The sequence below is a fragment of the Falco biarmicus genome, chromosome 9 (assembly GCF_023638135.1).
Source record: "Falco biarmicus isolate bFalBia1 chromosome 9, bFalBia1.pri, whole genome shotgun sequence".
Taxonomy (NCBI): domain Eukaryota; kingdom Metazoa; phylum Chordata; class Aves; order Falconiformes; family Falconidae; genus Falco; species Falco biarmicus.
The window spans coordinates 54,582,934-54,593,044 of record NC_079296.1 but is presented as its reverse complement, the minus strand read 5'-3'; the positions used below and the strand labels follow the sequence as shown (position 1 = coordinate 54,593,044).

The window sequence follows — 10,111 nt, the reverse complement described above, 5'->3', positions numbered from 1 at the left end:
CACAAAATCAGGATCATACATAATTTTTAAATGTTTGGGGTTTGTTTATTTAGGTGTATTGGTTTTTTTATGGAACCTTTTGTAATAGACTCATAGACGACTGTACTTTTTAAACTGGAATGATCTCCGTCATATATCGTGGCTTTTCGTGCCAAATCCATACAGAGAAACATGGAGTTTTGGGTTGGTTTTTTTTGTTTTTTTTTTTTTTTTTGTTGTTGTTGTTTTGTTTTTTTTTTACTTTGCACTAAATAGTTTGCAAATGCAGCACTGCAAAACATGTTGCAAACTGCAGCAGAATTAAAGTTTTAACCAAAAAGGAGGGATCTTATTTTTTTTCTTTTTTTTTTTTCTTTCTGGGCAAAAATGCACATTTTAGTAAAGTGTTTATTAAAGGGTTTAAAAGAACGATACAGCGTATCACAGCTGATAAATGCCGCACGCATTTCCTTTGTGATAACGAATAAGGCTTAGCTAAGTGGAAAAGCCTGAGAAGTCACTTTGGAACTGAATTGCCTCCGTTATATTTTGTCTAAGTAAGGTTTTGCTCTAAGGAAGAGGTCACGTGTACATGTTAAGAAAGTCTGCAAGTTTCTTCATAAATGCAATCTGTTTGTGTTTTAGATTACTTAGTCAATGCACTCATTGCTTCATTGTCTCCAGACGGAAAGCTTCACTAAATGGTAGATTTTACTGTTAAAGACCCTACAATAAGATTGTTTTATCTGTACATTTTTTCATATATTTAACTGTATAAAAAAATGTTCATTTTACACAATATTTAATTAAAGTATTTCTTGTCTGTGAATTTCATTTTTAGTAATTTTATCTGGTTTGATTATTAAAAAAAGTGACTAAACACAAAACAACAAAATGCAACACTGGGGGTTTCATTTCTAAATGGTAGAATTCTAAGTTTTGTTGGTTAAGAAAAAGCACAGTCCTTGACGTGGGCTTTTCGGTGCCCCAGGATAGCCAGCCCAGGCAGCCCCGGGGATGATGAGGAAGGAGACCTCTGCTCTGCAGCCCGGCAATGACTTGTTGCTCAGCCTTGGTGAAGTATTTAACCAAAACTGTGCTTCAGACACACTTTTTGTAAAGTGAAGGTAACAGTAATTATTTTTTTTTCTTCTTCTATTTTAATTTCATATTGTGAAAGTCTGTAAACAGGAAAACTTACTTTAAACATTAGCACAACCCATATTTTCCGTGCAGCGGTTTGACAGCAAAGGTCGACGTACTCATCTTCTACATGCTGATAAGGAAGCAAATGTTTTTGCTAATTATAATACTGAACACAAATATTTCATCTCTGGACTCTAGTATGTACGATATACATAGAATGTACTTGAAATACAGATATACCGAGGTAAACGTGACTCAGCCTGCTAATCGGAGGGTGTTCTTGTGGGAGACAGTTCCAGCCTGAAGTAGAGGTGTGAGTTCACTGCCCCAAATGCCAAGCGTGTGCCTGCCTCATTTTGCGTGACCATGGCCACCAGCAAAAGGGTATTTGTACAGGATTATGGGTCCGGCTCCATGCACAGCAGGCAGAGCAACTCAAGTGCCTACGCAGGTAAAGCGGGGGAGTTTGTTATGTGAGTTTTATCCTGTCATTAATCAGAGGGCTGCTGACAACTTTGAGAGGGCACTGAGAAACTCTGAGCTCCAATGTATGTACTTGTGTATGCGTATATACTGCCAAACGACATGCCGTGTGCCTGAGTCTCTCCTTCATCACCCCATGTTCCAGCCGTTAAGTGATGGAGTGTGACGAGAAGGTGCAGCTTACTGTAGTCACAATGTACAAAGAAGGAAAACTGGGATATTTAACTAAATTTCCTTTATTCTCTGATATTTCCATAGTTTTCATGTTTGATGAAAACAGATGTTAAAAATACAGAGCACTTTGGATTATTATTATTATTATTATGCATTGAAAATTGTTCCACTTTGAGTATGTATCCGTGTATGATGTTTAAACGGTGGCATAATCAGATGCATCCCACTAAAAAATAAGATGGTTTATAGGGATGGAAGTCTCCATGATGCCTACTGGCACTTTTCCTTTTAGGTTTATTTCAAAGGTTTGAATAATGAGCATCTAAATGGTTTGTCTAACTTTCAACGCAAAGAAAATACAAAAGAAGAAAACCCATACATTTTTTGCTAGAAATGACAAGTCCTAGAGCAATCCACCACCTACAACACGTCCCTATCTGTAACTTGGTAATAGCCCTGGTGAGAAAATATGTTGTGTCAGCCTATAGTGAGTTTAGACATAGGAAGATGATAAAAATTCCTTAATCAAAATGAAGGAATAGAGTCTCTAAAAGTATATGCCAATTATTGCAGAGCAGCTTTTAAAAGTCTTTCAAGCTTTTAAAGATTATTCAAAGCACTTGAAATAGGCTTCAATCTAATGCCTCATTTCATTGCATTAAACAGCCTAGTTAATAAAGAATCAATATATTCAAAGGGCAAGGTTATCTTTTGTCTATAAGGGGTGGTGTCATTCTGAACCTTTTATAGTTCAAATGCTGAAAAAGACCTCATGAAATCCATACTCATCAAGTGGGTCAACTAGAGCAATAAAGAGGCCTCTGAAAGAATGGCTGCACTCCTTTAAAACAACTATGTCTTATCTCCCCACATAGTGCTCACCAGGCTCCACCAGAAAATGTCAATTTCTCATCAAGACAAGAAGCCCAACGATAATTTTTTTCTAGAGAATACACACAATTAGGAGAATGCAGAAAGGCCCCATCAGTGATTTGTAGCTTATTATGTCACCAGCAAGCTGCACTCCGCCGCTAAGCAGATAATAAGGGCTGTTGATAACTAAAGTGTCAATACGCCAAAGAATGATTTTTGAATGTGAGCCCTTGTGCTTTTTTTCCCCTCCTCGTTCAGATCGCAGGGCTGATAACAGTGCATCTGCCAACCGACACCGCCCGTTGGACCTCACAATTAATGCCGTGAATAAATAGCACAAAAGAGTTTAGATTCTTTATACTCTTTGAGACAATTCCCTGTTTTACCCTTCAAGGAGTTCTTTTATGTTCGAATAAGGTTGCTTTTAATGAAATTTAAACTCATCAGAGGAAATCAAAACCCTCAAATCAGATTACAAATTGATTTTTTTTGGTCACTTGTCATTATACAATGTACTGCCGTAAGTTTTACAGGAAAAGGAAGAGAAAGCACCCAGTCTGGAGTCAGAGTATGCAAACAGTCTCTACAAAAGCATACAAAGGAGGAATGTTCCTAAAGTCCCACAAGTAATAAAAACTTTTTGAAAGTTGGTGTGTATCATTTAAAAAGCGATCATTATCTTTAGTCAGATACTTCATAAAATACTACAGTTTTAAATAAAATGAGCTGTACTGGAACTTTAAACTGTGTGCATTAAATAATTAAACCCAAGCTATCTCTTTTATCTCATCCAGAATGCTGAATTTCATTGTTATGTATAAGAAAATATTATTTCTAAGGTCAGAATTAACCAATGGAGGGTTTGAGACCTCCTGGCCTGGTACCCCCATTTCAGCTGGTGACATTGCTAGTCCAGTTTGGCCAGCTGAAATGCGATGCTAGCGATGGAAGCTATATAGTCGTAATTTTTTGATTTCTTACACATTCAGATAAAGTAACTGTTCTACTGTAATGGTTTTGTTTCCTCTTTATCAACTTAGTCCTAGTACTGAAAGGTCATCGTGAAAAAAAGAGTGCAGTGAATTGGTCACAAAATGGTATATTTTTGGTGCCCACAAAGTTTTTAGAGGATTTTGGTTGTTATGTGACTTTTTTTTGCATTTACCTTGAGATACTTTAAAACATTTGAGAAACAACTTTATAGCAGAGGCAGCAGCTGCCTTCAGAACAGACCAAGGTGGGGTGGTGAGGGTGCAAGGAAATTATCTGAAACCTACTCTGCTCCAACCAGAAACAACCCACAGGTTGTTTACTGTGTCAAATCTAAAAAGGAAAAATTCAACCAAAAAAGGGAAACTGAGGCTGGAATTCCTCTGGGTAAAGCAACCAACAAATTTTAAAGTTGTCCTGTGTTCACGATGAAACGTAGGATGAAGACACCAAGGGGAAGTCGGAGAGGAGAAAGGAAGAAGATATGAAAAACAAACTGTATGATGAAACCCAATAAAGTTGTATTTAATGACCTCTTTCCTTGTGCTGTGGAGTTCTTGTGTGTGATGCTGCACCCACGATGCAGGACACAGGAGCCGGGGACAACCTGCTGCAGCTCAGCGCTGCTCTCCTGGGCAGTTTTAGCTCTGGCCACCACAGCTCAGACCCATAGGTCAGTCCTCAGCAGGTGAAGGACAGCACCGGGATGGGGAGTGACCCCCCTGAAGCCAGCCTCAGTGCCTCCGGCCAGCGACGTGAGAGGTGCTGGATGACCACCAAGGTTTGCAAGGGGGGTCCCTGTGTACTGGTTCTGCTGCAGTCACCACCTTCATCCATACTACAGCTCTAGTCCCAAGGTTACACACACACGCACAAAAATAATAATAATAAAAAAAAAGAAGAAAAGAAAAAGAAGCAATTGCTGTGGACTTAGCTTCACAGACACAAAACTACTTTGAAACTGTAATGAGTAGAAATAATAATAAACAAACAACCTCTAAAAAACATCTCACAAGGCTATTTGGGCAGACTCTGTGTAGTGAGAAGAAAAAAGGAAAATAAAACGGCAGGAGCCAAGCCGTAGAACGTAAATTCATTGCATGGTGCTTCTTCACCTTTCTGGTTTATCAGCGGGTCTCATTTTAGAGCAAATCATGAATCCAACAAGCACTGTAGTATCTGAAGTATCTCTAAAAGAACTTCCAAGGTTTCTACCCAACTACCCCCTCACTTACTCCATCCCTTAAAACACACCCTGGACAAATTAACAAAGGCCAAGCAGTGGGTAGGGACCAGCCAGAGGCTCTGATGGACCAAGGGGTGACGCTTGGGTGAGGGCCATCGACTGCAGCCACCACACAATCATCTGAGCCGTGTCACTCTCCAGGTTAAAGCCAGAAAGGGTGGGCACAGGAGCAGTAGGGGCCCAAAGCAAAGTGACTTCATAGATTTAGACACTTATTTAAACAAATAAATTCCCTATGTGAGGAAAACACTGAGCATAACTTAATTTGGAAAAAAAGTTTCCAAAATTTACCTAGCATGTAGCATGGCATAAAATGGAAACAGCAGTTGGGTACCTCATCAGAGAAATGTTAGAACAAGACCGTGGGGACACAGCGTGTTCACATCGTTCCTGCGCTACACAAGTAGAGCAGCTTTGCATGGGCTCGGGGTTTCTTTTCTTCATGGAAATCAGTGAAACAGAAATCATAGGCATTTTGTAAAATAAATAATTCCTAGTTACCACCTTTCTTTCCCAGTTTTAAGGAAGCCAGTGAGGTATCAACTCAAAACAGAACCCAGAAGGTCCATACAGCCAGTGTCCTGCTGCTGCTGAGGAGGACGAGGAACTCGGTAGTGGAAGATCTGCAATAAAACCCGTGTCCTCCTATGCTGAAGATCTTGAAGACAAGCAACTAGATACAAAAACCATTGATTAAATCACCTGAGAGGAACAGGAAAGGAAGAAAGTCTGCAGAGAAGGGTAAAACAGGGTTACCAGGAGAATTGGGTGTTAGGGCACAGACACAAAGTTTGTTCTACATCAGAAAAAAGAACGGGGTGGAAGAAGCGTGGTGGGGTTGTGCTGAGTGCTGTCTGCAAGGAGACCACAGCAGCTCCTTCTCGTCGCAGCACCATCGTTTGTCTCAACACTTTCCTGTTACACAACTCGTCACTTCTCAGCCACATCATGACAGTAGGAGTGGGAAGTGCTTGCAGAAGCGATAGAATTCAGTCTTTGTTATTGTACGAGGGGAGAGGAAAACAGAAGAAACTTACTATTGACCTTTTTAGAAGTTAGATTGACTGACAAAATCTTCATAAAATAGTCTAATAAGAGAAGGTTGTCAGATAAAAATGGTTTTGGTTTTCTTGCAAGGACAGAGGTCTTCAACCATTGATAAGCATCTGTGTTTCTCATTCAGTTCTGCTTTATTTTCAGTCCACAGTGCCATGGTCACATGACTTGAGGACCAGGTAGTTGTATTGGTGCTTTTGCCACCTTGCATCCCAAATGAGGCTGAGCTGCCGAAAGGCTGTGCTGCTGCCTGGGTCCCGTTTCGTGGGATGGTTCCTGTTGGCTTTATGCTTCTGTTGAGTGAGAAATCAAGGCCATTGCCATGCTTCATCTACAAGCAAGAGCTACTGGTCTCTTCTGCAGGAGAAAGGAGATAGATCCCAGGCAGGACAGAGAGGATGCTATGGAGAGACACGCTTCACCCTCCTTCTGCGCTGTATTTGTTTCTGCCAACCCCTACGCTGCGGATTGTGGTGGGCATCATGCATGGACAGTACAGATGGGAGACCCTCAAGAAGCTGCTGTGCAGGAGCCTTTTTCAGAAAGTCCTACTATTTATCAAAACATAAAAAGAAAAAAAGTTGGTTTTATGGGAAAAGTACTCAGGCCTTTTAGTTTTCAGCTCTAACCCAGTATTTACTGGCTCAAGCCTGCTGAAGACTCGCTGTTCTACAGAGGTCTAAGCCAAGCCCTCCTTGCCCACATCAGTCCCTGCTCCAGAGCTGCACATCCCCAGCCAAGGACTTGCCAGGATGCTTCAGCAGCTCAGCCCTGAGGAGGGACCTATCCTGGGCACAGGGAAAATAAAGACTGAGAGCAGCATCTGTAACAGACAATGGTGTCCTGAAAAAACTTCTTTATGGCGTTACACATAAAACTGTCCAAAATGCTCTGCTTTTGATAATTGTAAAATGCCATGACCAAGAAACTGGGTTGGCTCAAAAAAGTAATAAATATATATAATAGAGTAATTACTGATGTAAATGCAGAAATCTGCAATAAACCACTTTAAATATTTTTATTTTTATTTGTTAATTTGCCTGGCAAGCAGTTAATGGAAACAAATAATCTTCTCATGCTCTCCAGGTGCTGCCCCCAGATATTACAGAAATAACCTGTGGGAGTGTTATCAGGAGGACAGTTTTTTCTCCCAAGCAGCATGATGGGAAGGGAGCTACCCTTTCAATGGCCTCATCTTCCACCAGTTGATACAGAAGATGATGGGCTTTCAGGCCAGTTTACCAGATCTGGCAAAGCGAGAGCAAGGACTCGGCAGTTTCTTGCTGTAGGGATGCCACATTTTGGGTCACAGATAAGAAAATAAAGATTTTTGGTTTGTTTCTGTGCTGAAATTTTCCTTTCTTAATGGAAGCTGACATAAATAATTCTGCTTTGTGTGAACTGCCTGTACTTTGCTCTCCTATAGTAAGTTCAAATACAAGCGATGGCAGAAAGAGTAGGTTTGGATGCTAAAATAAACATTTCAGCAGACACAACTGGGTGTCATCCAGGTCAAATTTACATTGTTTTCTATCATTGCTTTCAATTTTCTCTTTACCTTATCAAAAAAATACCTTGTCCTACATTCTTCTGACATAATGATCAAAAGAGAAAGCCTATTCATTGTCAGACCCTAATGGCTATTCTGCCCCACATTTTTAATGTGAAGATTAAATATTTATGAATTGCAGGTCTATAATACCCCCTAATCGGGAAAGCTTTGCTGCTGGTGAGACAGGAGAAAGTCATGGTGGTGGGCTGAGACAGGGGGATGCCGGTGGGGACTGACATCTGCAGGTATGGACCACTGTGCACATGGCTGTCTTGTGACCCTCTGACTTCATACCATAATGAATAAAATCGATAAAAGACACTAACTGCAAAACCAAGGTAGTTCTGGGATATTCTTGCACTCATTAATGATCCCATCACAGTGCTGGTGGCTGTCACCAAAGGCCCATTAGAGGTGGGCATGGCTTGGCCAGGGTGCATGGACCTACCATGGGCTGAGGTTGGCATCTCACCCCTGAATTAGATCAGCACGGAGGGGTGCCATTGGAAGGAGACCAAGGTCATTTATAACTTAAATAGTTCAGATTAAATGCAAAACAGTCTTAGGCAGAAGATACTTTCTGAGAGCATTTTGAAGTGGTTCAGATGACCGAGCTGGCAGAAGCCACCAGCTCAGCACTTAGACTCAGACTTTGTTGCGATGATAAACTTGGTGACAGTGATTTAAGCAATGCCAGAGAAATGTTTTTTCTTTTTTTTTCCTTTTTTTTTTTTTTCCTCTCCATTTCAATGCATTCAGCTGGTTCAGGTCAATGACTAATTCATTCAAAACTGAAAACATGATTGGGAGTTGGAAGAGCAGAAAATGTGTATTCCTCTCCCTGTCTATGAATAAAAAAATAGATTTGAAAGGATAAGATCTGCTGGATTTTAGTATCTTGAAGGACATGATGATCAGAAACAATCTATTCCATTTTTTGACTATAGATAATAATATCTTTACATATTAACTTTATTAATGTAATTCATTTGCTTCAGGTGCAGAACATGTATAGAGAAATATGCTCTTCCCGTTTGCATCCAGCACTATTTTGGTAGGTCTCTTTAGCCGATAAAATTAATGCGGTTCCCACCACAGTATTACTGAACTCTTATTTCCATCCAAAAAGAACTTGAAAACTCATACAATAAAAAAGAAATGCAACATTCAGCATTTTCATCTGTATAGAGATATGAAACACATAATCAGATTATGAAATATAATTGCATACATGAATGTAAATAGATTAAATAATGCTGGGTAGCTCCCTGATTAGACGAAGGAAGTGCATATTCAGTAAAACCCTCAGATCTGAACAATAATGGTTAAGATTTTTTTGATAATGAGAATAATTTCTCCTTAGGAGAATGAGTAAACATTCTAAGGGGGGGGGGGGGGGGGGGGAAGATCAGATAGCACTTTTTCCGATATTTTTAGTGAAAATCATACTTGAAAGCCATCCTGAAAGGGTTTTAGATTGAATTTACTTCAAATTTTGAGGGAAACAATGTTGTCGTTTTCTCCCCCCCAAAAATTTTTGCCCTCCTGGTAAAGTTTCGGGTTCCTTTTTTCCCCCTTTTTTTCTTTTTTCCTTTTTTTTTTCTTCCTTGCCGTCCCCCCAAACTGAGGTTTCGGGCTGGGAGCCCTGGGAGCAGGGGTAGTGAGCGGCCCAACGCTGGGGGAGCGAAGGGAGAAGGAAACTGCAAATCTGAATGCATTCAGAAATCAAGCTGTCCTACGAGCCTCAGCCTTTTGCCTTTTCCTCTCCTTTCACAGAAACCCACCCTTCTTTTTCCTTCACTTGACCCATATCTTCCTTAATTGGGATTTAGCAATTACACTCCTTATGCTAGTTATTAAAAACATTTTGCGTATATCTGCTTTCCCAGAAGACCCTTCCTGCTGCTTCACCCTGTCACTGGCTCCATTGTTTGATCTGGCAATGAATACGGAAACAATAAAATTTGGGATCAATACAGCCATCTTCTGCAGTTCATCTGAGGAGGAGCCAGGCCTCCTCCAAAGTTGCTGCAGGAAAAGCAATGATGGCCAGCTTTGTCCTGCCATAGGGGTACCTCTTCCGGTAACACTTCGCCAGTACCAGGTGACATAAAGGAGATGCAATATCATCCTTTACTATACATACACATGTGCAAGCATCTGTGTGCTGCAACCTGCAGTAACTTATCTAATGCTGCTTTTTTTTCCCCACTCTTAGTTCAATCCTTAAAAAAAAAAATCCAACTTTTTGGTGGTCATCTTGCAATAAACAGAGCATGGCTGCTTGGTGCTGCTGCTAGGATGATTTGGTTTCAGCCTGGGATGGCTAGGTTTTAAAATGACGTTGGCTGATCTCTTGAAATTCTGCTTTTGAGGCGGCATTTTGCTGTCTCACCAAAGCTAACCTGCACCTACAACAGCCTGGCCTTTATTTGCAGCGAAAGGCTGAGCCCGAGCACTCTTCCTTGGCTGATCGCAGGAGCATCTGGAGCATCACGTTGCCGAAGGGTGGCAGATGATGTTTGATGTTTCAAACAAGGCAAAGCCCCCCCACCCTTCACCACCCCCTGCCCACAGCCCCCACTTGGTGGCATGCAGCTCAGCCCGGGCTA

General features: G+C 40.9%; 1 long non-coding RNA gene across 3 annotated transcripts in view; it reads right to left on the bottom strand.

Moving 5' to 3' along the window:
• LOC130155279 (uncharacterized) overlaps nucleotides 1–10,111 on the bottom strand; it is a 37,151-nt gene that overhangs the window by 2,004 nt on the left and 25,036 nt on the right. For 2 of the 3 annotated variants that reach the window (XR_008823991.1, XR_008823990.1), the window contains exon 6: nucleotides 1,181–1,255. This is a non-coding gene — a long non-coding RNA (uncharacterized LOC130155279). Of the gene's footprint in view, nucleotides 1–1,180; nucleotides 1,256–1,546; nucleotides 6,499–10,111 lie in introns of those variants that run through there. The other variant, XR_008823992.1, reaches the window with a different exon arrangement.